This window comes from Petromyzon marinus, unplaced genomic scaffold (assembly GCF_048934315.1).
Source record: "Petromyzon marinus isolate PM22_M1 ecotype Great Lakes invasive population unplaced genomic scaffold, UKy_Petmar_22M1.pri1.0 PM_Scaffold_8, whole genome shotgun sequence".
In the NCBI taxonomy this organism is placed as follows: domain Eukaryota; kingdom Metazoa; phylum Chordata; class Hyperoartia; order Petromyzontiformes; family Petromyzontidae; genus Petromyzon; species Petromyzon marinus.
Window position 1 is genome coordinate 245045 of NW_027423688.1, and position 27209 is coordinate 272253.

General features: G+C 52.9%; 1 long non-coding RNA gene across 1 annotated transcript; it reads left to right on the plus strand.

Moving 5' to 3' along the window:
- LOC142923868 (uncharacterized) lies at positions 1-26709 on the plus strand. The gene is made up of 4 exons (XR_012940913.1): positions 1-371; positions 12602-12705; positions 13751-14145; positions 26593-26709. It is a non-coding gene; the product is annotated as an uncharacterized LOC142923868 (long non-coding RNA).
- Positions 26710-27209: the final 500 nt, after the last annotated feature.

Consider the following 27209-nt stretch of genomic DNA (forward strand, 5'->3'; position numbering starts at 1 on the left):
GGGGCGCAAGAGACAAACGCAGCCGCTCAGCTCGCTCGCCCTGCCGGAGTGACGTAACGCCATTGGGGTCGGAGGTGAGTGCGCAGGAAGTGACGCAATTGGCCCCGCCTACCATGGGCGGAGCCAGATCACGTGCCCCCAGGCACCCTATGGGGGCAGAGGAAGCTGCCTTCGTATCAGCCAGTGCTCAAAGTTCTCGACGCGGCTTTTGCGTCTGCGATTTGAAACTCGGAACCTCTTCACCCACGTGTCGAGAGTTCAATGTTTGAATGCAATTTAATCGAGGCCACTGTCTTGGTATGGTACTTTGACTGTTGGTGTTTTGCCATCTTGCCCAAGCTTGGATTTGATGTTGACAAATCTACAAGAAGGTATGAGCTTGCACAGTTTGATTTTACATGACATTTATTCGTGACTTGACTACATTTTCTCAATCCTTACTCGAGTATCTTTTTAATTGCATTTTGTTGTTGATGCAACTGGCTAACCCGACCCTTCTGGACGTGTGTGAATGAGAACGTCAAAACTCATGTAAAATACAGATTCTGATTTATCTACACGCACACGCAGAAGGCAAACGCGGGTACCTGGCCTCTATGCAGCAGACACGAGTAATTTCTTATCTTTCAGGATGTTATTTAGAACTTTATTGAATGTTATGTCACCAACCAAACATCGAGCATAGCAACAAATATCATGCAACACTCCGGAGACGGACACCTCCCTTACCGACCTCACCTCATCCTCCTCACCCCTAGCCTCGTCCTCCTCACCCCTAGCCTCGTCCTCCTCACCCCTAGCCTCGTCCTCCTCACCCCTAGCCTCGTCCTCCTCACCCCTAGCCTCGTCCTCCTCACCCCTAGCCTCGTCCTCCTCACCCCTCGTCCTCCTCACCCCTCGTCCTCCTCACCCCTCGTCCTCCTCACCCCTCGCCCTCCTCACCCCTCGCCCTCCTCACCCCTCGCCCTCCTCACCCCTCGCCCTCCTCACGCCTCGCCCTCCTCACCCCTCGCCCTCCTCACCCCTCGCCCTCCTCACCCCTCGTTCTCCTCACCCCTCATCTTCTCGCCTCGTCCTCACCCCTCACCTCGTCCACCTCACCCGTCGTCCTCAACCCTCACCTCGTTCTCACCCCTCGCCTCTCGTTCTACTCACCTCGTCCTTACCCCTCACCTCGTTCTCACCTCATCCTCACACGACTACCTGCACTCTATGTAGTAGACGTGAATAATTGACTATAATTCAGATTGTTATTAATAACTTTATTACATGTTTTGTCACGAATCAAACATCACCTCCTCCTCACCCTTCACCTCGTCCTCACCCCGTCCTCGCATCTCGCCTCGTCCTCCTCACCCCGTTCACCTTCACCCCTCGTTCTCACCCCTCGCCTCGTCCTCCTCACCCTTCACCTCGTCCTTCTCATCCCTCAGCTCGTATTCCTCACCCCTCACCTCGCCCTCACTTCGTCCTCCTCACCCCTCACCTCGTCCTCGCCTCGTCCTCACCCCTTGCCTCGTCATCTTTACCCCTTAGCTCATCCTCCTCACCCTCACCTCGTCCTTCTCTAACCCCTCGCTCTCCTCACCTCGTCCTCACCCATCACCTCGTCCTCATCACCCATCGCCTCGTTCTCCTCAACCCTCGTTCTCACCCCTCGTTCTCCTCACCCCTCACTTCGTCCTCCTCACCCCTCACCTCGTCCTCGCCTCGTCCTCACCCCTTGCCTCGTCATCTTTACCCCTTAGCTCATCCTCCTCACCCTCACCTCGTCCTTCTCTAACCCCTCGCTCTCCTCACCTCGTCCTCACCCATCACCTCGTCCTCCTCACCCATCGCCTCGTTCTCCTCAACCCTCGTTCTCACCCCTCGTTCTCCTCACCCCTCACTTCGTCCTCCTCACCCCTCACCTCGTCCTCGCCTCGTCCTCCTCACCCCTTGCCTCGTCATCTTTACCCCTCAGCTCATCCTCCTCACCTCGTCCTCCTCACCCCTCACCTCGTCCTCCTCAGCTCGTCCTCTCAACCCTCACGTCATCCGCTTGACCTTTCACCTCGTCCACACCCCTCACCTCATCCTCACCCATCACTTCGTCTTCCTCCCCCCTCACCTCGTCCTCCTCACCCCTCGACTCGTCCTTCTCACCCCTCATCCTCCTCACCCCTCGTCCTCCTCACCCCTCGCCTCATCTTCCTCACCCCTCGCCTCATCTTCCTCACCCCTCGTCCTCCTCACCCCTCGACTCGTCCTCTCACCCCTCGACTCGTCCTCTCACCTCAGCTCGTCCTCTCACCTCAGCTCGTCCTCTCACCTCAGCTCGTCCTCCTCACCCGTCGTCGTCCTCACCGCTCACCTCGTCCTTCTCACCCCTCACCTCTCCCTCGCCTCGTCCTCCTCACCCTTAGCTCGTCCTCACTCCTCGTCCTCCCCTCCCCTCGCTGTCCTCACCATTTGCCTCGTCCTCCTCACCCCACACCTCGTTCTTCTTACCCCTCATCTTGTCCTCCTCACCACTCGACTCGTCCTACTCACCCCTCACCTCACCCTCCTCACCCCTCGTCACCCCTCGTCCTCCTCACCCATCGTCCTCCTCACACATCGTCCTCCTCACCGCTCGTTCTCCTCACCCCTCAGCTCGTCTTCCTCACCCCTCACCTCACCTCGTCCACCGCACCCCGCGCCTCGTCATCCTCACGCCTCGCCCACCTCACCCCTCACCTCGTCCTTCTCACCCACACCGCGTTCTTCTTACCCCTCACCTCTTCCTCCTCACCCCTCGACTCGTCCTTCGCACCCCTCACCTCCTTACCTCTCGTCCTCCTCACCCCTCGTTCTCCTCACCCCTCGTCCTCCTCACCCCTCGCTCTCCTCACCCCTCGTCTTCCTCACCCCTCGCTCTCCTCAACCCTCGTCCTCACCTCGTTTTTCTTCTCACCCCCCGTCCTCACCCCTCGCTCTCCTCAGCCCTCGCCTCGTCCTCCTCACCCACACACCTCGTTCTTCTTACGTCTCACCCCCCGTCCTCCTCACTTCTCATCCTCCTCACCCCTCGCTCGTCCACCGCACCCTGCTCCTTATCCTCCTCACCCCTCACCTCGTCCTCCTTACCCCTCACGTCGTCCGCTTGACCCCTCAACTCGTCCTCTTGACCCCTCACCTCATTCTCACCCCTCACCTCATTCTCACCCCTCACCTCGTCCACCTCACTTGTCCTCACCCCTCACCTCGTTCTCACCCCTCACCTCGTCCTCACCCCCACAACTCGTTCTTCTTACTCCTCACCCCTCACTCTCCTCAGCCCTCGTCCTCCTCACTCTCGTCCTCCTCACCCCTCGTCCTCCTCACCCCTCGCCCTCCTCACCCCTCGCCCTCCTCACCCCTCGCCCTCCTCACCCCTCGCCCTCCTCACCCCTCGCCCTCCTCACCCCTCGCCCTCCTCACCCCTCGACCTCCTCACGCCTCGCCCTCCTCACCCCTCGCCCTCCTCACCCCTCGCCCTCCTCACCCCTCGCCCTCCTCACCCCTCGCCCTCCTCACCCCTCGCCCTCCTCACCCCTCGCCCTCCTCACCCCTCATCTTCTCACCTCGTTCTCCTCACCCCTCGCCTCGTCCTCACCCCCGTTCTACTCACCTCGTCCTCACCGCTCGCCTCATCCTCACCCCTCGCCTCATCCTCACCCCTCACCTCGTCCACCTCACCCGTCGTCCTCAACCCTCACCTCGTTCTCACCCCTCGTCTCTCGTTCTACTCACCTCGTCCTTACCCCTCACCTCGTTCTCACCTCATCCTCACACGGCTACCTGCACTCTATGTAGTAGACGTGAATAATTGACTATAATTCAGATTAAATTTTGATTTAAAGCTTTCGTGACTGCAGTAATTCATATTCTTAGTTTTTTCGGTAAAGTCACGTTGAAGAGAAAAACAACAAAATAACTAAACTAAGAATATAATTCAGATTGTTATTAATAACTTTATTACATGTTTTGTCACGAATCAAACATCACCTCCTCCTCACCCTTCACCTCGTCCTCACCCCGTCCTCGCATCTCGCCTCGTCCTCCTCACCCCGTTCACCTTCACCCCTCGTTCTCACCCCTCGCCTCGTCCTCCTCACCCTTCACCTCGTCCTTCTCATCCCTCAGCTCGTATTCCTCACCCCTCACCTCGCCCTCACTTCGTCCTCCTCACCCCTCACCTCGTCCTCGCCTCGTCCTCACCCCTTGCCTCGTCATCTTTACCCCTTAGCTCATCCTCCTCACCCTCACCTCGTCCTTCTCTAACCCCTCGCTCTCCTCACCTCGTCCTCACCCATCACCTCGTCCTCCTCACCCATCGCCTCGTTCTCCTCAACCCTCGTTCTCACCCCTCGTTCTCCTCACCCCTCACTTCGTCCTCCTCACCCCTCACCTCGTCCTCGCCTCGTCCTCACCCCTTGCCTCGTCATCTTTACCCCTTAGCTCATCCTCCTCACCCTCACCTCGTCCTTCTCTAACCCCTCGCTCTCCTCACCTCGTCCTCACCCATCACCTCGTCCTCCTCACCCATCGCCTCGTTCTCCTCAACCCTCGTTCTCACCCCTCGTTCTCCTCACCCCTCACTTCGTCCTCCTCACCCCGCACCTCGTCCTCGCCTCGTCCTCGCCTCGTCCTCCTCACCCCTTGCCTCGTCATCTTTACCCCTCAGCTCATCCTCCTCACCTCGTCCTCCTCACCCCTCACCTCGTCCTCCTCAGCTCGTCCTCTCAACTCTCACGTCGTCCGCTTGACCTTTCACCTCGTCCACACCCCTCACCTCATCCTCACCCATCACTTCGTCTTCCTCCCCCCTCACCTCGTCCTCCTCACCCCTCGACTCGTCCTTCTCACCCCTCATCCTCCTCACCCCTCGTCCTCCTCACCCCTCGCCTCATCTTCCTCACCCCTCGCCTCATCTTCCTCACCCATCGTCCTCCTCACCCCTCGTCCTCCTCACCCCTCGACTCGTCCTCTCACCTCAGCTCGTCCTCCTCACCCGTCGTCGTCCTCACCGCTCACCTCGTCCTTCTCACCCCTCACCTCTCCCTCGCCTCGTCCTCCTCACCCTTAGCTCGTCCTCACTCCTCGTCCTCCCCTCCCCTCGCTGTCCTCACCATTTGCCTCGTCCTCCTCACCCCACACCTCGTTCTTCTTACCCCTCATCTTGTCCTCCTCACCACTCGACTCGTCCTACTCACCCCTCACCTCACCCTCCTCACCCCTCGTCACCCCTCGTCCTCCTCACCCATCGTCCTCCTCACACATCGTCCTCCTCACCGCTCGTTCTCCTCACCCCTCGTTCTCCTCACCTCTCAGCTCGTCTTCCTCACCCCTCACCTCACCTCGTCCACCGCACCCCGCGCCTCGTCATCCTCACGCCTCGCCCACCTCACCCCTCACCTCGTCCTTCTCACCCACACCGCGTTCTTCTTACCCCTCACCTCTTCCTCCTCACCCCTCGACTCGTCCTTCGCACCCCTCACCTCCTTACCTCTCGTCCTCCTCACCCCTCGTTCTCCTCACCCCTCGTCCTCCTTACCTCTCGTCCTCCTCACCCCTCGCTCTCCTCACCCCTCGTCCTCCTCACCCCTCGCTCTCCTCACCCCTCGTCCTCCTCACCCCTCGTTCTCCTCACCCCTCGTCCTCCTCACCCCTCGCTCTCCTCACCCCTCGTCTTCCTCACCCCTCGCTCTCCTCAGCCCTCGCCTCGTCCTCCTCACCCACACACCTCGTTCTTCTTACGTCTCACCCCCGTCCTCCTCACTTCTCATCCTCCTCACCCCTCGCTCGTCCACCGCACCCTGCTCCTCATCCTCCTCACCCCTCACCTCGTCCTCCTTACCCCTCACGTCATCCGCTTGACCCCTCACCTCGTCCTCTTGACCCCTCACCTCATTCTCACCCCTCACCTCATTCTCACCCCTCACCTCGTCCACCTCACTTGTCCTCAACCCTCACCTCGTTCTCACCCCTCACCTCGTCCTCACCCCCACAGCTCGTTCTTCTTACTCCTCACCCCTCACTCTCCTCAGCCCTCGTCCTCCTCACTCTCATCCTCCTCACTCTCGTCCTCCTCACCCCTCGTCCTCCTCACCCCTCGTCCTCCTCACCCCTCGTCCTCCTCACCCCTCGTCCTCCTCACCCCTCGTCCTCACCCCTCGCCTCATCTTTCTCTCCCATCGTCCTCCTCATTCCTCGTCTGCCTCACGTTTTACCTCGTCCTCCTCACCCCTCGACTCATCCTCACCCCTCACCTCTCGACTCATCCTCACCCCTCACCTCGTCCACCTCACCCGTCGTCCTCAACCCTCACCCCGTTCTCACCCCTCGCCTCTCGTTCTACTCACCTCGTCGTTACCCCTCACCTCGTTCTCACCTCATCCTCACACGGCTACCTGCACTCTCTGTAGTAGACGTGAATAATTGACTATAATTCAGATTGTTATTAATAACTTTATTACATGTTTTGTCACGAATCAAACATCACCTCCTCCTCACCCTTCACCTCGTCCTCACCCCGTCCTCGCATCTCGCCTCGTCCTCCTCACCCCGTTCTCCTTCACCCCTCGTTCTCACCCCTCACCTCGTCCTCCTCACCCCTCACCTCGTTCTTCTCATCCCTCAGCTCGTATTCCTCACCCCTCACCTCGCCCTCACTTCGTCCTCCTCACCCCTCACCTCGTCCTCGCCTCGTCCTCACCCCTTGCCTCGTCATCTTTACCCCTTAGCTCATCCTCCTCACCCTCACCTCGTCCTTCTCTAACCCCTCGCTCTCCTCACCTCGTCCTCACCCATCACCTCGTCCTCCTCACCCATCGCCTCGTCCTCCTCAACCCTCGCTCTCACCCCTCGCCTCCTCCTCACCGCTCGCCTCGTCCTCCTCACCCCTCGTTCTCCTCACCCCTCGTTCTCCTCACCCCTCACTTCGTCCTCCTCACCTCGTCCTCCTCACCCCTCACCTCGTCCTCTTCACCCCTCACCTCGTCTTCCTCAGCTCGTCCTCTTCACCTCACCCCTCGCCTCGTCCTCCTCACCCCTCGTTCTCCTCACCCCTCGCCTCGTACTCACCCCTCACTTCATTCTCCTCACCCCTCACTTCGTCCTCCTCACCCCTCACCTCGTCCTCGCCTCGTCCTCACCCCTTGCCTCGTCATCTTTACCCCTCAGCTCATCCTCCTCACCCTCACCTCGTCCTCCTCACCCGTCACCTCGTCCTCCTCAGCTCGTCCTCTTCACCCCTCGTCCTCCTCACCTCGTCCTCCTCACCCCTCAGCTCGTCTTCCTCACCTCGTCCTCACCCCTCAGGTCGTCCGCTTGACCTTTCACCTCGTCCACACCCCTCACCTCATCCTCACCCATCACCTCGTCTTCCTCACCCCTCACCTCATCCGCTTTACCCCTCAGCTCGTCCTCCTCACCCCTCGTCCTCCTCACCCCTCAGCTCGTCTTCCTCACCCCTCACCTCGTCCTCCTCACCCCTCGTCCTCCTCACCCCTCGCCTCATCTTCCTCACCCATCGTCCTCCTCACCCCTCGTCCGCCTCACCTTTCACCTCGTCCTCCTCACCCCTCGACTCGTCCTCACCTCAGCTCGTCCTCCTCACCCGTCGTCGTCTTCACCCCTCACCTCTCCCTCGCCTCGTCCTCCTCACCCTTAGCTCGTCCTCACTCCTCGTCCTCCCCTCCCCTCGCTGTCCTCACCATTTGCCTCGTCCTCCTCACCCCACACCTCGTTCTTCTTACCCCTCATCTTGTCCTCCTCACCACTCGACTGGTCCTACTCACCCCTCACCTCGTCCTTCTCACCCACACCGCGTTCTTCTTACCCCTCACCTCTTCCTCCTCACCCCTCGACTCGTCCTCCTCACCCCTCGACCTCCTCACCCCTCGCTCTCCTCACCCCTGGTCTTCCTCACCCCTCGTCTTCCTCACCCCTCGCTCTCCTCAACCCTCGTCCTCACCTCGTTTTTCTTCTCACCCCCCGTCCTCACCCCTCGCTCGTCCACCGCACCCTGCTCCTCACCTCCTCATCCCTCGTCCTCCTCACCCCTCGTCCTCCTCACCCCTCGTCCTCCTCACCCCTCGCTCTCCTCAGCCCTCGCCTCGTCCTCCTCACCCCCACACCTCGTTCTTCTTACTTCTCACCCCCCGTCCTCCTCACTTCTCGTCCTCCTCACCCCTCACCCCTCGTCCTCCTCACCCCTCACGCCTCATCTTCCTCACCCATCGTCCTCCTCACCCCTCGTCCGCCTCACCTTTCACCTCGTCCTCCTCACCCCTCGACTCGTCCTCACCTCTCACCTCAGCTCGTCCTCCTCACCCGTCGCCGTCCTCACCGCTCACCTCGTCCTCACCCCTCACCTCTCCCTCGCCTCGTCCTCCTCACCCTTAGCTCGTCCTCACTCCTCGTCCTCCCCTCCCCTCGCTGTCCTCACCATTTGCCTCGTCCTCCTCACCCTTAGCTCGTCCTCCTCGTCCTCCCCTCCCCTCGCTGTCCTCACCATTTGCCTCGTCCTCCTCACCCCACACCTCGTTCTTCTTACCCCTCATCTTGTCTTCCTCACCACTCGACTCGTCCTACTCACCCCTCACCTCACCCCTCGTCCTCCTCACCCCTCGTCCTCCTCACCCCTCGTCCTCCTCACCTCTCGTCCTCCTCACCCCTCGTCCTCCTCACCCCTCACTCTCCTCACCGCTCGCTCTCCTCAACCCTCGCTCTCCTCAACCCTCGCTCTCCTCAACCCTCGCTCTCCTCAACCCTCGTCCTCCTCACCCCTCGTCCTCCTCACCCCTCACTCTCCTCACCTCTCGTCCTCCTCACCCCTCGTCCTCCTCACCCCTCGTCCTCCTCACCCCTCGTCTTCCTCACCCCTCGTCTTCCTCAACCCTCGTCCTCCTCACCCCTCGTCCTCCTCACCCCTCGTCCTCCTCACCCCTCGTCCTCCTCACCCCTCGTCCTCCTCACCCCTTGCCTCGTCCTCCTCACCCGCTCCTGACACAGCCAACACACACGCCCATGGCAACCTCACTTAGGGCACGTCACACCGACTTAGCATCACCCTCATTTATACCTCCACGTTTATCGGCCTCGTTCTATCGTGACGGCCAAGACGCTGGACGTTTGTGATAAAGAACTTCGTAGCTCATCGGATTCCTCCTCCAGTGTACAAATAAATAAATATCACGGCTCTGATCTCTTTGCGGCGCCGCAGTGGCATTCATCACTCGCCGCCTCCCCATGGCACGACTACGACGCCCTCTGTTGGACGCTGTGTGTCATCAACATTGTTGCCTGTGATTACACTCAACACAACGTCGTTGTTAGTGATTACACTCAACACAACGTTGTTGTTGTGATTACACTAAACACAACGTTGTTGTTAGTGATTACACTCAACACAACATTGTTGCCTGTGATTACACTCAACACAACGTTGTTGTTGTAAGTGATTACACTCAACACAACGTCGTTGTTAGTGATTACACTAAACACAACGTCGTTGTTAGTGATTACACTAAACACAACGTCGTTGTTAGTGATTACACTCAACACAACGTCTTTGTTAGTGATTACACTAAACACAACGTCGTTGTGTGTGATTACACACAACGTCGTTGTGTGTAATTACACTCAACACAACGTCGTTGTGAGTGATTACACTAAACACAATGTCGTTTTGAGTGGTTACACTCAACACAACGTTGTTGTTTGTGATTACACTCAACACAACGTCGTTGCGTCTCATCAATATTTTTCTGTGTGATTACACACACAACAACGTTGTGTTTAATCACGCAACAATGTTGCGTGTAATCACTCACATATTGAGTGATTACACACTCGGCGTGTGTCTGTAGCAGTTGTACGTGTGCCGCTTGTCGTAGATGTTCGCGGTTTGAATCCAGCGGCCGCCCTGTTTAATGCTACAGGCGTGTTCACCGCAAAGACACCATGTGCCGTCTGCTTCAGTGGACGTTGAAGATCCCAGCGTCATGGACCAGATTAACCGAATTAAATACAATTGCCCGCAAATTACCCAGTTGGAATATACTGTGCCTAGTAATCATTGCTGGGAAATGTGGTAGAACCCTCCTGAAAAGAGCCAGTAGGGCTATCCTGGGTAAAACTGACCACCCACCCCCTCGTGTGGCATGCTAGCCTTAATAGGTGCTCGCTAACAGAACTTATTTATCGAACAGACTGTTAAATGAAGGGACTGTGTCTTCATTTGAGTCCGTGACTGTGTAACCTGGTACATAAGGGTGCCGCGGTGGTGGGATGTTAACTCCTTCACCTGGTATGCAAGAGGTCGTGGGTTCGATCCGGACCCTGACGCCTGTATATTTGGAGTTTGCATGTCTCTCTCTCTCTCCCGTGGTCGCGTGGATTGTTCTCCAGGTCTTCCAGTTTTTCCCTCCATATTTAGAAACATGCGTTCAGAGCAGGAGTCTCAAACTCAACTTACCTGGGGGCCGCTGGAGGTAGAGTCTGGGTGAGGCTGGGCCGCATCAAGTATTACAAAAAAGTGCAAGTAATCCAATCTTCTCAATCTTTATTAATAACAGTTCAGAACATGAACGGTTCTTCAGAACATAGGCTTCTCTTACCTACTCCATGCTTCCAGAGACCTGGCAGCGCTTCCTCTTCTTACACAGCTGAGCCACATTTGGCTTGAGGGAGGAAGCAATTGAGACCCTCAGTATGGCTTGAAATGCTCATCAGTAAGTTTGGACCTGTACTTTGACTTATTAAAGTTCATGGTGCAAAAGAGCTTTTTTCACACAGATATGTGCTCCTAAAAAGGCACATGGTCCGCTTGAACATCCTGGAAAGCTCAGGGAAGGTGGGGGTGATATATTTACATGTTTTTATCCCAATACCTGAGTATTTGGGATCTTATTTAGTATGCCCTTTCTATATATTCTGAGAGGTATTTGAAAACTTTATCATTGTTCATGCTTTTTTGAGCACTTCGTTTTTCTTATCATTATTTAATTCATCAATCGTGTTCTCTCTCAGGTGTTTATACCTTTCACATTCATAAATAAAGTGATCTAGATTTTCTTTTTGTTCACATCCTACATATCTTTCTGCTCTAACGAATCTCTCTGGATGCCATTGAGCTAACTCTGGTGTCCATGTTACTCCACCTGTCTTAATTCTTAACATCAAGTGCATTGTCTCATGTTTTATATCTTTTAATTTCTTGCTCTTTTTGATTAAATTGTTCTTGGTAAATTATTTTCTTTTGCGATTGCACATATCTGTCCTTTTTCCTTTTCTTTGTTTCTCTTGTAATAATAATCTATAACTTCTTTATAATATTCAGGTTCTAACCAACATTTGGCTTCTGTTCTTGCCACCCATCTCATGCTATTTGCTATCCATGTAATTATTTTACCTTTCCTATTGCAACACTCTGTTGTCTTTATTAGGTCACTGATTACACTTGTTGAGTCCGCCCACTTCCTAAGTCCTCTGTACCTTGCACAGGGTGACAGGATATATTTTCCTTCCACTTGGTGTCACTCCGGAATCACGTTTCAACCAAGTGACTAACGTTGCTAATTCGCGTTGGCTAACTTGTCAACAAACACCGGAAGCTGTCACGAGCATGAGCTATGGTAAAAAAATATAATAAATAAATAAAAATAATTGATGGCAAATAGTGGGCCACAAAATATCGTTCCGCGGGCCACAATTGGCCTGCGGGCCGCGAGTTTGAGACCCCTGGTTTAGAGTATTTTACTGCTATAAATTTCCACAAGATGAGCCACTCCGTTAAAACTAACATTTGTGACCAGATCGCTTCTTAAAAAGAGCTATATGGCTCACTTACCTGGTAAAATAAAAAGTTACATTTCAAATAATCACCACGGTAATGTGTCACCCACACGACCTTGAACTCATCGCGCAGAACGCGGCATGCAGTGTGGGGTTAGCTGGGTGGTGCAGGGAGCTGCTACTACTTGCAGAGGGGGGCGGGGCAGGGGGGGACTGAGTCCTCTTGCATAATTGACTTGCGGATTGACCGATGCATAGACGAAAAGATAGCACGTGAATGAATGAGTGTACGGCTGGACTGCAAATGAATGGACAATATTCTTCATCGCCATTTTAAAAAAAACTTAACATTGTAATCCATCACCCTGTACATCTGCTGAACCAACGTATCCTACAGCAGCATATGAGTGTGTTTTCATACATTGCCTGAGTGTGTGTTTCTTGCGTATGATCGGTATGTGTTTTACGCATGATCCATATTTGATATCACGCAAGATATTTGCCTGTTTTTCTAATGATCTGCACGTTTTTCACGCATAATCTCTGGGTTTCACAAATGTTCTGTGTGGGTGGCCGGGACCACCCTGAGCTGCCTTTTTCTCCCGAGTTGCGATGTGTACACATCGTACCAGATACTAATTTAAGGCTGAACCGACCTCTCGAGATCCAGGACGTACTGGTGATGGTGGCTGTAAGCGGGAATCGAGCTCGGGTCGCCGGATTCATTGTAGCGCAGCGTGCTAAACCCACACGCTCACAGACAGGACTCCAGCTCATCCACCTCGCGCACCTTTGCCAGGAACTTCCAATTGTGGAGCGACGAGCAAATGAAGCGACCCGACCTCCCCTCGGGATACGATGGCTGGCAGGTGGTTGAAGCTATCCGGCAGGAAGCGAGTGCAGGTAACGCTCACCTGAGCGTTGCGAGGCGTGCCCCGCAGGTGGTATCACGTGGGACGATGGATGTGCGACCACGCTATGGCCCTTTCACGATTCCGCTGCTGTATGGGGACCGCCACAACCTAGCGGATCGTTGCGGTGTATTTGACCATACTTCACCACGCTGGTTGGTTGCAGGTGTGGGGAGCGGCACAGTGCAAGGGTTCATGTTGCTGGACTGCCCCTTTTCTGATCATGTGACCCTTGCCAGATTAATTCTGCAAATGCGCAATCGCCGAGCCATGCGACAGCACCCCCGGTTTGCCACGTGTAGCTCTTGTAGACGATGACAACAAACACGCACCCTGCTCTACGGAGCCTGACAGCAGTCATGATGGTGGTGGTTTGCGTGGTACCTTACCATCAGACAAAAAAACTAAACAATTTTGTATTTTACCCGGTAAAGCTCACTGAGCTACATAGATGTTTCTCTGAAGCGACCTGGCTATCACAAATGATAACTCAACGAAGTGGCTTATCACGCGGAAATGTATTCTAGCCTCGATATTACAGCTGAATACAAATCCTCTGAGGGTACCCACGAGCCCGGGCAGCAAGGGGGCAGTTGGCAGATGGTAAGGGGCCAAGGAGCAAGGGGGAGGATGGAGAAGGGCAGTGGGGAGTGGAGCAGTGGTGTGGCACGTTCGAGTAATGCAAATATTAACTGATTTGTATTGAATACAACTAGAACAATTTACACCGGTGCGTTGATCGATATGATGTTGGTTATAATGTTAACGATAATTATGTTGAGATTAGCATATGCAGGAGATAGTGAATATAATGCTAATGTCTTTACGCATGGTGATGGTAGAGATCTATTAATCTGGTGATGATGTAATGATGATGGCTTGGCAAGTTGAAGATGGTGATGATAGTGCTCCTGCTGGTGTTGGTAATTCAGATGATGATTATGATGCTGCGACTTGCTGTAGCTGCTTATAATAATAATGATGCTGCATCTGCTGCTGACGATGATGATCCCCCCCACCCTCGTCCACCTCCGCAGGTTCTGAGGAGCGCCGCATGGTGGTGCAAGCACTGAGCCTGCTGAAGCGCGGGAGTGCGGAGAGGCGACCCCGCGAGATGGGAACAGGAGGGACAGGGTCCTCCTGGGGGGATATCGTGAGCGGCGCAGGGGGTCCTAGCGGGGTCGAGAGGGGAGGAGACACAGCGGATGGACACCTCATTGTTCCCCCCGACGGGGACCCTAATGGGGCCCCAGTGGGCGGGGACTCGGGTGGGAGATAACGGCCGAGGTTCGCGTGGCGAGAACAAACGCGCGACCCCGTGTGCGCGTGAGCGTGCGTGGCCACGAGGGCACGTACACGGGACCCAACCTCGGCGGGTTCGAGGAGGAGGAGGCCCTCCTGGAGCTTGGACTGCACGAGGCTTGAGACGGAGGTAGGTGGCTGAGGGGTTGGGTGAGTGACAGGTTGGGTGAGTGAAGGAGGCATTGATTGATTGCGTGGGTAGAGGGTGAGTGGGTAATGTTGAGTGAGCGGGTGTATGTGGTTGAGTTAGTTGGTAGGTGGCCGAGTGGGCGAATGTGGGAGGTTGAGGGTGTGAATGAATGGTTGGATGAGAGAGTGGGTTGGTGAGTAGGTGGGTGAGTGTGGGAGATCGAGTGGGTGAGTGAGGGGGGTCGAGTGGGTGAGTGAGACGGATGGTGAGTGGGTGGGGGAGTTTGAGTGGGTGAGTGGATGCATGGGTGATTTGGTAAGTGCATTGTTAATTGTGTAAATGGCTCGGTGAGTCAGTGAGTGCGTGCATGGGTGGGTAAGTGAGATGATGAGTGGGTTGGGGAGTGCGTGAGTGGGTTGGGGAGTGAGTGAGTGGGGGAGCGAGTGGGTGGGTTAGTGATTTAATCAATCATCGTGTGATTGAATGGCTGAACGGAGGGGTAGGTGAATGAGTGTTTGTGGTTTAGTGAGTGTGTGTGTGGATGAGTTGGTGGGTGAGTGGATGATTGTGGGAGGTTGAGGGGGTGAGTGGATGTGTAATTTAATGGTTGTATGGGTGGGTGAGCGTGGGAAGTTAAGTGGGTGTGTGAATGAGTGAAGGGGTGGGTGAGTTGAGTGGGTAGGTTGTTGGATAATTGGGGTGAGTGAGTGGGTGAATTATTGTGTGGCTGAGTGGGTGTGCGGGTGAGTTAGGGGGTGGGTCAGTATGGGTGGATGGGTGATGGAGTCGGTGATTGAGTTTGTAAATTGAGTGGGTGATTGAGTAGTAGGGTGAGAGTGGGAGGTTGGGTGGGTGGAGGTGAGGGGTTGCGTGAGTGAGGGGTTGGGTGAGTTGGTGGGTGGGTGAATGAGTAGATTGATCAGTTAGTGTGTGGTTGAGTGGGTGGTTATCTGAGTGGGTGAGAAGATGGGTCGTTGAGTGAGTGGATGGGTTATAGATTAAGTGGGTGGTTGTGTGATTGATTGGCTGAGCAAAGGGGTGAATTAGTGGATTTGTGTGGTTGAGTTACTGGTTAGGTGGGTGAGTGCATGAGTGTGGGAGGTTGAGAGTTCGTTGGTGAGTGTTTGAGTTAGATATTGAGTTGGTGGTTATGTGATTGAGTAGGTGAGCGGAGGATTGGGTGAGTGAATAGATCTTCTTTGGTTCTTTCGGTAAAGTCACGTAGAATGAGAATAAAATAATACATTGATAAAATAAAATAACACAATAATATTCTCACGACGTTTCGGCCACAACACAAGCGGCCTTCATCAGGTGAAGGGGGCGAGACTGTCTGGTAGGACAGCGCTGGAGTGAGAGAGCCACGTTCGTACTACCACAGAGGCACTTTAGTTTGTAAACGCCCGGGTACCGTATGTCTGGAGTAGCTACATTGGAGAAACCAAAAGACATATCTCGGACCGCATCCGCGAACATAAAGCAGACTTGAAACACGGTAAGACGAACTCCTCTGCCGTGGCAGATCACTGTTACAATTCAGTGGGCTCACATGACATTGACTTCTCCAAGACGGAGGTTCTTTGCAAACCAACTGGCTACCATGAGAGATTCGTTCATGAGGCCATTCACATATACAAGCACAGAGACAATTTCAACCGAGAAGATGGATTCAGGCTTAGTAACCACTGGAAAGATGTGTTAAATCATTTCTGTTCTTAATTAATTGTAATTTTACGATGACCTTCAGACCGCAGCTCTTTTGCCAGCATTGCCTCTTAATACCTCTCACACCACGGTTAATGGTATGGTTTACAACATGGAGTATACTAGGGCTTCGCAGCTGTCTCTCTCCCCCTCCTCTGTTCCGACCATGGACGAACTCGTCCGTCTGAACGGGGCCCGTAGCTATCCGTGGTACGGAAATTTGAGGGTAAGAATCCACCCATTTTTTCGCCATATAGCATTGTGATATATAACGACTTATGGTTGGTAGCTTAGCTGATTGGAGAATATAGAGTTTATTGATAACATGAAGGTAATTTATATTTTAGTTTTTATTGGTTCACTATATAGTACTGTGAATAGCTCAGATGTGTAGTCATTTCTGTGACCAGTCACTAGCAAATCACCCAGTTATTTCAATGCTAAATTCGCCTAGTTATTTCAATGCTAAATTCTCCTGTTTGATTTGTACTAAGTGCCTCGGTGAATGTGTATGCTCTGACTTCAACGTAACTATTTCTGTAGCAGTTACAAGCGAATCACTCAGCCATTTCAATGCTAAATTCTATGCTAATCCCATTGTCAAGGGGTGCCTCTGCGGATGTGTATGCCTTAACTTAGCTATTTCAATGCTAAATTCTATGCTAATTCCTTTTAACAATGGGTGCCTCTGCGGATGTGTATGCTTTAACTTTTAACATAGCTATTTCTGTGACCAGTCACAAGCTAATCATTCAGCCATTTCAATGCTAAATTTTATGCTAATTCCTTCGTCAAGGCTCTTTGTTCCTCTCACACAGCTTAAAAGCCGTGATCTGAACGTGGCTCTCTCACTCCAGCGCTGTCCTACCAGACAGTCTCGCCCCCTTCACCTGATGAAGGCCGCTTGTGTTGTGGCCGAAACGTCGTGAGAATATTATTGTGTTATTTTATTTTATCAATTTATTATTTTATTCTCATTCTACGTGACTTTACCGAAAGAACCAAAGAAGATGAATCATTGCAGTCACGAAAGCTTTAAATCGAAAGAGTGAATAGATGTTTATGTTTGAGTTAGTGGGTGGGTGATTGGATGAGTGGGTGGGTGATTGGATGAGTGGGAGGGTAATTGGATGAGTGGGAGATTTAAATGGTGAGTGAATGGGTGATTGAATGCTTGGATGGGGGGTGAGTGATTGAATTGGTGGGTACGAGATTGAGTGGGTGGCTGGGTGAGTGGGTGAGATGATGGGTGGGTTAGTTGATGTGTGAGTGGGTGGGTTAGAGATTCAGTGGGAGGGAGGGTGGGTGAGTGGTTACGTGGCTCGTGGGTGAGTAGCTCAGTGGCTGGTTGAATTGGTGAGTTAATTTGTGCGTGATTGATTTGGTGAATGGGTGAGTGAGTGGATGGATGAGGGAATGGATGAGTGAGACGGTGAGTGCGTTGGTGAGTGATTGAGTTAGTGGGTACGAGATTGGATGACCGTGGAAGGTTGGGTTGGTGAGTGAGTGGACGGATGTGAGAGGTTGAGTGGGTGAGTTATTGCGGTTAAGTATGGAGGGGGTGGGTAAGTGAAGGGGTGGTTCAGTGAGTGGGTGAGTGAGTGGATGGTTGGTGAGTGAGTGGGGTGAGTGAATGCGTGGGTGAGCAAGTGAATGAGTTGGTGAGTGGTTGTGTGAGTAGTGGGTGAGTGGGTGGTGAGTGAGTGGATATTTGTGGGTGATTTAGTCGGTGGGTGATTTGGTGAGTATGGGAGCTTGAAGCAGTGAATGGTTAGGTGAGTGAGGGGTGGGTGAGTGAGTAGATGAATTAATTAGTTAGTGGGAGCACTCGTGGGTGGGTGAGTGAGTGGGTGAGAAATTGAGTCAGTTGGTGGGTGGGTGGTTCCGTGGGTAGTGCGTCTTGGGTGAATAGGTCAGTGGCTCGGTGAGTTCCTGAATTAATGGGTGGGTTAGTGAGTTGATGGGTGAGTGAGTGGGAAAGCGCATTGGTAAGTGTGAGGGTGAGTGGGTGGGTGGTTGCATGAGTGTGGTTTAGATATTTTAGTGGGTGGCTTTTTGAGTGGATGAGTTCGAGTGGGTCAGTGGTTGCGTTAGTGGGTGGTTGAGCTAGTGGGTTAGAAATTGAATGGGTGGCAGAGTGAGTGAGTCCTGGGTGAGTTAATGAGTTGGTGGGTCGGTCAGTGGGTGAGTGTCTGGATGGATGATTGAGTAAGTCGGTGAGTGAGGAGTTGGGTGAGTGATGGGTTGGGTATGTGTGTTTTTGGTTCGCGAGTTTGTGGGTGAGTGAGTGGGTCAGTTCTTGGTTGGGTGAGTGAGTTCGTTGGTGAGTGTTTGAGTTAGTATGTTGGGTGAGTGTGTAGTTTAGTGAGTGAGTGATTTAGAGATTAAGTGGGTCATAGGGTGAGTGGGTGGGTGAGCAAGTGGTTAACTAAGTGAGTGAGTGGTTGGGTGGGTCGGTGAGTTGTTGACTGAATGGGGTCAGAAAGTAGGTGAGTGAGTGAATGGGTGAGTGACTGCTGGGTGGGTAAGTTAATGTGGGAGGTTGAGTGGGTAAGTTAGCTTGTGAGTGAGTGGGTGAGTCAAAGAGTGGGGCGCTACGGTGGTGAAATGTTCACTACCTCGCCTAGTATACATGAGGTTGTGGATTCGATTGCGATCCTGCCGCCTGTATATTTGGAGTTCGCATGTTCTCCGCCTGGTCGTGTGGATTTTGCTCCGGGTCCTTTCCGCTGCATTTAGAATCAACATGCCTTTTGAGGATTTGGCTGCAATAAATGTATGTGATAAGCCACTTCGTTTATCTATCATTTGTAGCCAGGCCGATTCTGAAAAGGGTCTATATAGCTCAATGGGCCTTACCTGGTGAAATAAAAAGTAGTATATTTTAGGGGGTAGGTGGCTGGTTGGGTCGGTAGGTCGGTTAGAGGTTGAGTGGGCGGCAGGGTGAGTGGGTGGCAGGGTGAGTGGGTGAGTAGGTAAGTAGCTGGGTGAGCGGGTGGACTGGTGAGTGTGCGAGTTAGAGATTGAGTGGGTGGATGGGTGGGTGTGTAAGTGGATGCGTCGGTAAGTGGTTGAGTTGGTGGCAAGGTGCGGGTTTTTGAGTGGGTGGGTGTTTGAGTGGGTAGGTGGCTGAATGGGTGGGTGAGTGGGTGACTGAGTCAAGAAAGTGGAGCGCCATGGTGGTGAGATATTAACTACCTCGCCTTTTGTACAGGAGGTTGTGGGTTCGATCTCGATTATGACGCCTGTATATTTGGAGTGTGCATGTTCTCCTTGTGGTTGCATGGAATTTTCTCCGAGTCCTCCGGGTTTTCTCTCCATATTTAGAAACATGCATTTCGAGGTTTTGGCTGTTCTCGAACTCACCCACTCAGCTACTAAAGCCACCCACCAACCCAATCACAAACCCGCTCACCCTACCATGCACTCAATTTCTAATCAATGCACTCACGCACACACCCACTCACTCAACCACTCATCCACGCACCCACCTACACACGCACTCACTAACTTATTTGAGCAGTCATTTGTGGCCGCGTCGCTTATGAAAAAATCTATATAGCTCCGTGGGCCTTTCCTGGTAAAATTAAAATAGTTTAACATGTAGGCTTTCGCGACCAATATTATTCATAATAAAGGTTTTTGGGTTAGATCGCGTTTATTTATAAATGTGTCGTAACCCTCCACCACCCGACACGGCCAATCAGCAAAAAAAAGTGTCACGTTGACAAAAGACAAATAATTCACTATTTGTCTTTTGTCAACGTGAGACTTTTTTGCTGATTGGCCGTGTCGGGTGGTGGAGGGTTACGACACATTTATAAATAAACGCGATCTAACCCAAAAACCTTTATTATGAAAATTAAAATAGTTAAATTTTAGTTTACAGTTGGGTGAGTGGGCGGTGAGTGCGTCGGTCGGTGAGTGAATGGGTGGTTAAGTAAGTAGGTGAGGGGCTGGGTGAGTTGTTGGGAGATTGAGTGGGTCACAGTGTGAGTGGGTGGGTTGGAGCGTGAGTTGGTCACTGAGTGAGTGGGTGGGTGAGGTGAGTGGGTGGGTAGGTTGGGTGGGTGGGTGGGTGAGTTAGTGAGTGCATGTGTAGGTGGGTGCGTGGATGAGTGGTTGAGTGAGTGAGTGGGTGTGTGCGTGAGTGCGTTGATTAGAAATTGAGTGCATGGCAGGGTGAGCGGGTTTGTGAGTGGGTTGGTGGGTGTCTTTAGTAGTTGAGTGGGTGAGTTCGAGAATTGTACGCCACTGTGGCGAGATGTTAGCTACGTCGCCTGGTATTTTGGAGTTCGTAGGTTCCATCCCAACCCTGATGCTTGTATATTTGGGGTTTGCATGTGCTCTATGGTCACGTGGATTTCGACTCCACATTTAGAAACATTCATTTATCGGATTTGGCTGCTATACATTACTATGTGATAGGCCACTTAGTGAAGCTCTCATTTGTGGCCAGGTTACTTTGGAAAAATATTTTATATAGCTCTGTGGGTCTTACCTGGTAACTTAAAAAATAGTTGAATTTAGTCAGTTTGGATTAGTGAGTAGGTGGAATGTTGAGTGCGTGGGTTAGAGATTGATTTTGTGGCAGGGTGAGTGGCTGGGTGAGTTTGTGATTGGTTGGGTGGGTGAGTGTGTGAGTTAGACATTGAGTTGGTGGATGGGTGGGTGTGTGAGGGAGTGAATAGGTGACCTGGTGGGTGAGTGGATTGTTGAGTGAGTGGGTTGTTGAGTTAGGTAGTGGGTGGGCTGGTAAGTGGGTTGGTGAGTTAGTTTGTGGGTGTGTGGGTGAGTCAGTCAGTTAGAGATTGATTTGGTTAGTGTGTTGAGGAGTTCCCGACGACGACTCGGAGACGGCTTGAAGGTAAGGGCTTTCGCCAAAGGTTTATTAAGTATATTACAATAACACAAAGGGTGTGGCAACTTCCCAGGGGTTAGGGGTCCTACACTAAGTCCTGGTCCAGCCCGGCTAGCTCCGGTCTCTCTCCCTCGAGTCGGATGGGGGAACTTGCCAACCCCACCGACCGGGAAGAGCAGCACCTCCTACGGCTACCACCGGCTTCACTCCTGACTCTTCGTCGATCCCTCTCTACCCCTGGTTCCCTCTCCACCCTTCTCACTCTACCCGTTCCCACAGTGACCCCGCTTTGGTCACGGGGTCCCACTTAAATACTAGAGGAGACATGATGTCATCGAGCCGCCCAGCGCGCATGACGCCACGTTCCGTGACGTCATCGCACTAGACGGCACACATGACGTCACGTCCCCATTTTACTCTACAAGTGGTTTGTGTTTGGGTGGGTGGGTGTTTGAGTGGGTGGTTGAGTTAAAGAGTGGAATGGCAAGGTGGCAAAATTTTAAGAACCTCGCCTGTATATCTAGAGTTTGCACGTTCTCCCCCGTGGTTGCATGGAATTTTCTCTGTGTACTCCAGGTTGCCCCTCCACATTTAGAAACATGCATTTATAGACTTTGACTGCTATAACGTTCTATGTGAAAAGCCATTCCATTGAGCAATCATTTGTACTCTGCTTGTTTCTGAAAAAGATGTATATAGCATGGGCCTTACCTAGTAAAGTAAAAAAAAGCTACATTTTTATTTGGTGTGTAGATGGGCGGTTTTGTGGGTGGGTGCGTGGATGAGTGAGTGCGACGTTCGATGGGTAGTAGGTGAGAGGCTTGGTGAGTGAGTGTGGATTAGAGATTGAGTGCGTGGCTTGGCGAGTGCGTGGCTGGGTGAGTGAGTGTGTGCAAGGCTCGGTGGTTGAATTAATGGATGGTTGAGTTAGTGAGTCGGTGTTTGAGTGTGTGGTTTCGTGGGTGGGAGAGTCAGAGAATGGAGTGTCATGGTGGCAAGATGTTAACTACCTGGCCGGGTATACAGGATGTTGTGGGTTCGATTCCACATTTAGAAACATGCATTTAGAGGAGTTGGCTGCTATAAATGTATACGTGATAAGCCACTCTGTTGAGCTATCATTTGTGGCGAAGTTGCTTCTGAAAATCATCCATATATCTCAGTGGGCCTTGCCTGGTAAAACAAACAATTTATATTTAGGCTGTGTTGGTGAGTGGTCGGGTTGGTGAATTAGTGGGTGAGTTAGTGGGTTAGTGGGTGGGTTAATAATTGGATGGGTGAGTTCATGAGTGGGTGGGTGAGGGTGGGTCAGTGGGTGTGTTAGTGGGTACGGGTTTGAGAGGGTGGCTGGGTGAAAAGGTGGGTGGGTGAGTGATTGGGTGGGTGGGTGGTTTGGTGCGTGGGTGAGTGAGCAGGTGGGTGGGTGAGTGAGCAGGTGGGTGGGTGAGTGAATGGATGTTTGTGTTTGAGTCAGTGGGTGGGTGATTGGATGAGTGGGAGGTTGAAAAGGTGAGTGGATGGGTGATTTAATGCTTGGGTGGGTGAGTGGTTACGTGGGTAGTGGGTCGTGGCTGGCTGAGTTGGTGTGTGAGTGTGTCGGTGAGTGAGTTGGTGAATGGGAGGGTGGGTGAGTGATTAGAGTTAATGGGTACAAGATTGAGTGAATAAGAAGATGGGTGAGTTGGTGAGTGTTTGAGTTAGAGATTGAGTTGGTGGTTATGTGATTGAGTAGGTGAGTGGAGGGATGGGTGAGTGAATGGGTGTTTGAGTTAGTGGGTGGGTGATTGGATGACTGTGTGAGGTTTAAGGGATGAGTCGATGGGTGATTAAATGGTTGGTTGAGCGGGTGGGTTGGTTAGTGGGTGGGTGAATGTGGGAGGTTCAGTGGGTGAGTTATTGGGTGAGTGTGTGGATGAGTGAAGGGTTCGGTGAGTGAGGGGGTGGGTGAGTGAATGTATGGATGGGTGAGTGAGTGGGGTGAGTGAATAGTTGGTTTAGTGAGTGGGTAGGTGGTGAGTGGGGGAGGTTGAATCTGTGAGTTTATGCGCGAGTTTATGCGCGAGTGGTTGCTGAGTGGGTTGGCTGGTAGGCGAATGGGTTGGCTGGTAGGTGAGTGGGTTGGCTGGTAGGTGAGTGGGTTGGCTGGTAGGTGAGTGGGTTGGCTAGTAGGTGAGTGGGTTGGCTGGTAGGTGAGTGGGTTGGCTGGTAGGTGAGTGGGTTGGCGGGTAGGTGAGTGGTTTGGCTGGTAGGTGAGTGGGTTGGCTGGTAGGTGAGTGGGTTGGCGGGTAGGTGAGTGGGTTGGCGGGTAGGTGAGTGGGTTGGCGGGTAGGTGTTGGGTTGGCGGGTAGGTGAGTGGGTTGGCGAATAGGTGAGTGGGTTGGTGGGTGAGTGAGTGAGTGGGTGGCAGTGGGTGTAATGGAGTTGTAGCCTCAGTAGTGGGTGAGTGACTGGGTGAGTATGTGGGTGGATGAGTTCGTGGCAGGAGAGTTAGTGGATGCGATAGTGAGTTAGTGCATGAGTGGGTGAGGGGATGGGTGAGTTAGTGGTTGGATGATACCGTGAGTTTGTGAGTGCGTGGGTAGGTATTTGAGTGAGTGGATTGTTGAGTGAGTGGATGGGATGTTGAGTGAGTGAGTGGGTGGTTGGGTTGGTTCGTGACATTGTGGGTGGGTGAGAAGGTGAGTTCGTGGGTGAGAGAGTGAACGAATGCCTGTTAATACGTGGGTGGATGAGTAGGTGGGTGTGGGGGTTGGTGAGTGAGTGGGTTAGAGATTGAGTGGGTGGTTGTGTGACGAAGTGGGTGGTTGTGTGATTGAGTGGGTGAGTGGATGGGTGAGTGTGTGGATATTTGTGGTTGATTAAGTCGGTGGCTGATGCGAGCAGTGTGGGAGCTTGAAGGGAGTGAGTGGTTAGGTGAGTGAGGGGTGGGTGAATGAGTTAGTAGGAGCGCTAGTGGGTGGGTGAGTGATTAAGTGAGTGAGTTGTGTGGCTGAGTGAGTGACTGGATGGGTGGATGACTGGGTGAGTGAGTGGGAGAGTGATTGAGTAAGTGAGTCAAGCGGTTGGGTGGCTGGGTGAGAAATTGAGTCAGTTGGTGGGAGAATGGGCGAGTAGTTACGTGTGTAGTGCGTCGTGGGTGAGTAGGTCAGTGCCTGGGTGAGTTTCTGAATAATAGGTGGGTTCGTGAGTTGATGGGTTGGGTCAGTGATGTGGTGCGTGGGTGATTGAGTGGATGGATGAGTGAGTGAGTGGGTAATTGTGAGGGTGTTTGAGTTAGTGGGTGGGTGATTGGATGAGTGTGCAATGTTGAAGGGGTGAGTGGGGATGAGTAATTGAATGGCTGGATGAGAGGGTGGGTTGGTGAGTGGGTGGGTGAATGTGGGGGGTTGAGTGGGTGAGTGTGTGGATGAGTGAGGGTTTGGGTGAGTGAGGGGTTTGGTGAGTGAAGGGGTCGGTCAGTTCGTGGGTGAGTGAATGGATGAAATGGGTGGGTGAGTGAATGGGTGGTTGACCGAGTGAGTGAGTGGATGGGTGGATGAGTGAGTGGGTGGGTAAGCGGGTGAGTTGTTGCATGGGTAATGGGTGAGTGGGTGGTGAGTAGGTGTATGTGGTTGACTTAGTGGGAGGGTGGGTGAGTGGATGAGTGTGGGAGGTTGAGGGTGTGAGTGAATGGGTGAGTCAGTGGCTGAATGAGAGGATGGATGGATTGGTGAATGAGTGTGTGAGTGTGGTATGTTGAGTGGATGAGTTAATGTGTCGGTGTGTAGCTGAATGAGTGGGTGGGTGAGTGAGTGGGTGGCTTATTGAGTTAGTGGGGTGAGTGAGTGAGTGGGGGTGAATAGGTGGGTGGCTGAGTGGATGGTTGGTTGAAGTGAATGAGTGTTTGGGTTAGTTAGGGAGTTTGTGGGTGGGTCAGTTGGTGAGTTATTGGGTGGGTGGGTTGGTGATTGAGTCTGTGGGTGAGTGAGTGGGAGGGTGAGTGAGTGGGTGGGTGAGTGAGTCTGTGCATAAGTGTGTGGGTGGGTGAGTGAGCTCGTGGGTACAAGATTGAGTGGCGCAGCCATCGATCGAGGGTCGGATTCGAACGTGTTGTGTGATCGGCATCGCGCTCACTAAAGGTGAATGCCTTGCGGGAAGTTGTGTACTATTCGCAACTTCGCACAATTCTGTGAGTCACTTATAACTGCTTTGCCGTTACTTATTGCCAATTATGGACTCAGACTCTTATCCTATCATCTCATAGAGTTCCGGGCACGTAATAATATGCTACACAGTGGCAGTAGGGGTCGCAAAATGCCGATTTATTACTAATAAACCCCAATGATCCGATCGAAATTAGGGATTTTGGTCGGATCATTGGGGGGGGGCACGTGCCTTACCCCCCCCCCCCACTGGCGGAGTGGATGGGTGGGTGAGTGTGGGAGGTTGAGTCGGTGAGTTTATGCGTGAGTGTGGCTGAATGAGTGGGTGGGTATGTGAGTGAGTAGTTGGGTGGGTTAGTGGGTGGGTGAATTGGTTGGTGGGTGTGTGAGTGGGTTTGTGGATGGGTTAGTGGGTTTGTGGATGGGTTAGTGGGTTGGCGGGAAGGGGAGTGGGTTGGCGGGTGGGTGAGGGGGTTGGCGGGTGGCTTAGTGGGTTGGCAGGGAGTGGGTTGGGGGGTAGGTGAGTGGGTTGGGGGGTAGGTGAGCGGGTTGGCGGGTAGGTGAGTGGGTTGGCGGGTAGGTGAGTGGGTTGGCGGGTAGGTGAGTGGGTTGGCGGGTAGGTGAGTGGGTTTGTGGGTGGGTCAGGAGTGACTAGGTGGGTGGGGGAGTAGTGGAGTGGTAGCCTGGGTAATGGGTGAGTGGGTGGGTTGTTCACTGGGTGACTACGTGCGTGGGTTCGTTAGTGACAGGCGACTTAGTGGATGCGATAGTGAAGATGCAATAGTGAGACAGAGTGGATGGGTTGTTGATTGAGTGGGGTGAATGAATGAGTGAGTGGGTGAGTTAGTGAGTGGATTGGTGAGTGGGTGGGTGAGTGCACGAGTGAGTGGATGGGTTAGAGATTGAGTGAGTGGTTGAGTGGATTGGTGATTCAGTGGGTGAGTTAGTGGGTGTTTGAGTTAATTTGTGTGTTAGTCTGTGGGTGATGGAGTCGGTGACTGGGTGAGTCTGTGCTGGTGGCTCGGTGGATGGTTGAGTTCATGGATGGGTTTTTGAGTGAGTGGATGGGTTGTTGAGTGAGTTGATGGGTGAGTGGGTGAAACGGTGCGTGGGTAGGTTAGTGAGTGAGTGAGTGGATGGGTGGGTGATTGATTGGGTGAGTGTGTTGGCAAGTGAGAGGGTGAGTGAGTGGGTGGTTAATCGGTTGGTGGGTGCGTGAAGGAGTGGTTGGGATGAGTGAGTTAGTGAGTGGATACGTCAGTGAGTGAATGGGTGGGTGAGTGAGTGAGAGGTTGCGTTGGTAGTAGGTGAGTGGGTGGTGAGTGGGTTGGTTCTTGAGTGAGTATGTGGTTTGTTAAGTGAATGAGTGGGTGGTTGGGTTGGTTAGTGAGTTTGTGGGTGAATTGGTGGGTGGGTGAGTTAGTGAATGAATGCCTGTGTTAATAAGTGGGTGAGTGGGTGTGGGGTTGGTGGATGAGTGGGTTGGTGAATGAGTTAGTGAGTGGATGGGTGGGTGAGTGAGTGGGTGATTGAGTGGATGGGTGGATGACTGGGTAAATGATTGGGTAAGTTACGAGGGTGAGTAAGTGAGTTACAGGGTGAGTGGGTCGGTGGGTGATTGGGTGGGTGGGTGAGTGGGTGTGATCATCCCCATGCTCTCCATGGAGCTCTCTGTAGTGAGGGGCAGCTCACAGGGACAGCTGTTGCAGGGATTCACAACAGCTGCTTCTCCTCCTCCAGTTCTGAACCAGCTGACCAGGGTTGCCAGACGAGGCCAAGCAGCTCCTCGAGTTCTTCCACAGCTTCCTTCATGCCTGCTGTGCCACGTGCAGCTTCTGCATGAGGCTACTGTGCCACGTGCGGCTTGTGCATTAGGCTGCTGTGCCGCGTGTGAGGCTGCTGCGCGAGGCTGCTGCGTGAGGCTGCTGTGTCACGTGAGGCTGCTGTGCCGCGTGGGTCGACGTGACATCACCGTCAGTCTAGGGGGATCTTTGTATGAGTGATGGGGCAGTCGTAGAGAAAGTGGAGAAGTTTCCGTACTTATGCAGTCAGCAGAGGTCTCACGCCGAATCAGCTGAGTAGCATTATTTGTTCGTCGTGTGAACCAAAATTGAGGTGAATAATTTTGAGTAAAAAAAAATGATGACATTACACTGGCTATGAATATGACTATATAAAAGGTTAGGATCTTGTGTCGGATGCATATTTGCTGGACTTTATACAGTGGCTTGGGCCAAGAAACTGGCATTCAGAGGCAAACTTGTCATGGTGGGGATTTGTTTCCAGAAACACACTCAGCCACCTTTGTCTCTCCAGTGGTGATGTTTACCAACCACACCTGATACTAATTTAAGGTT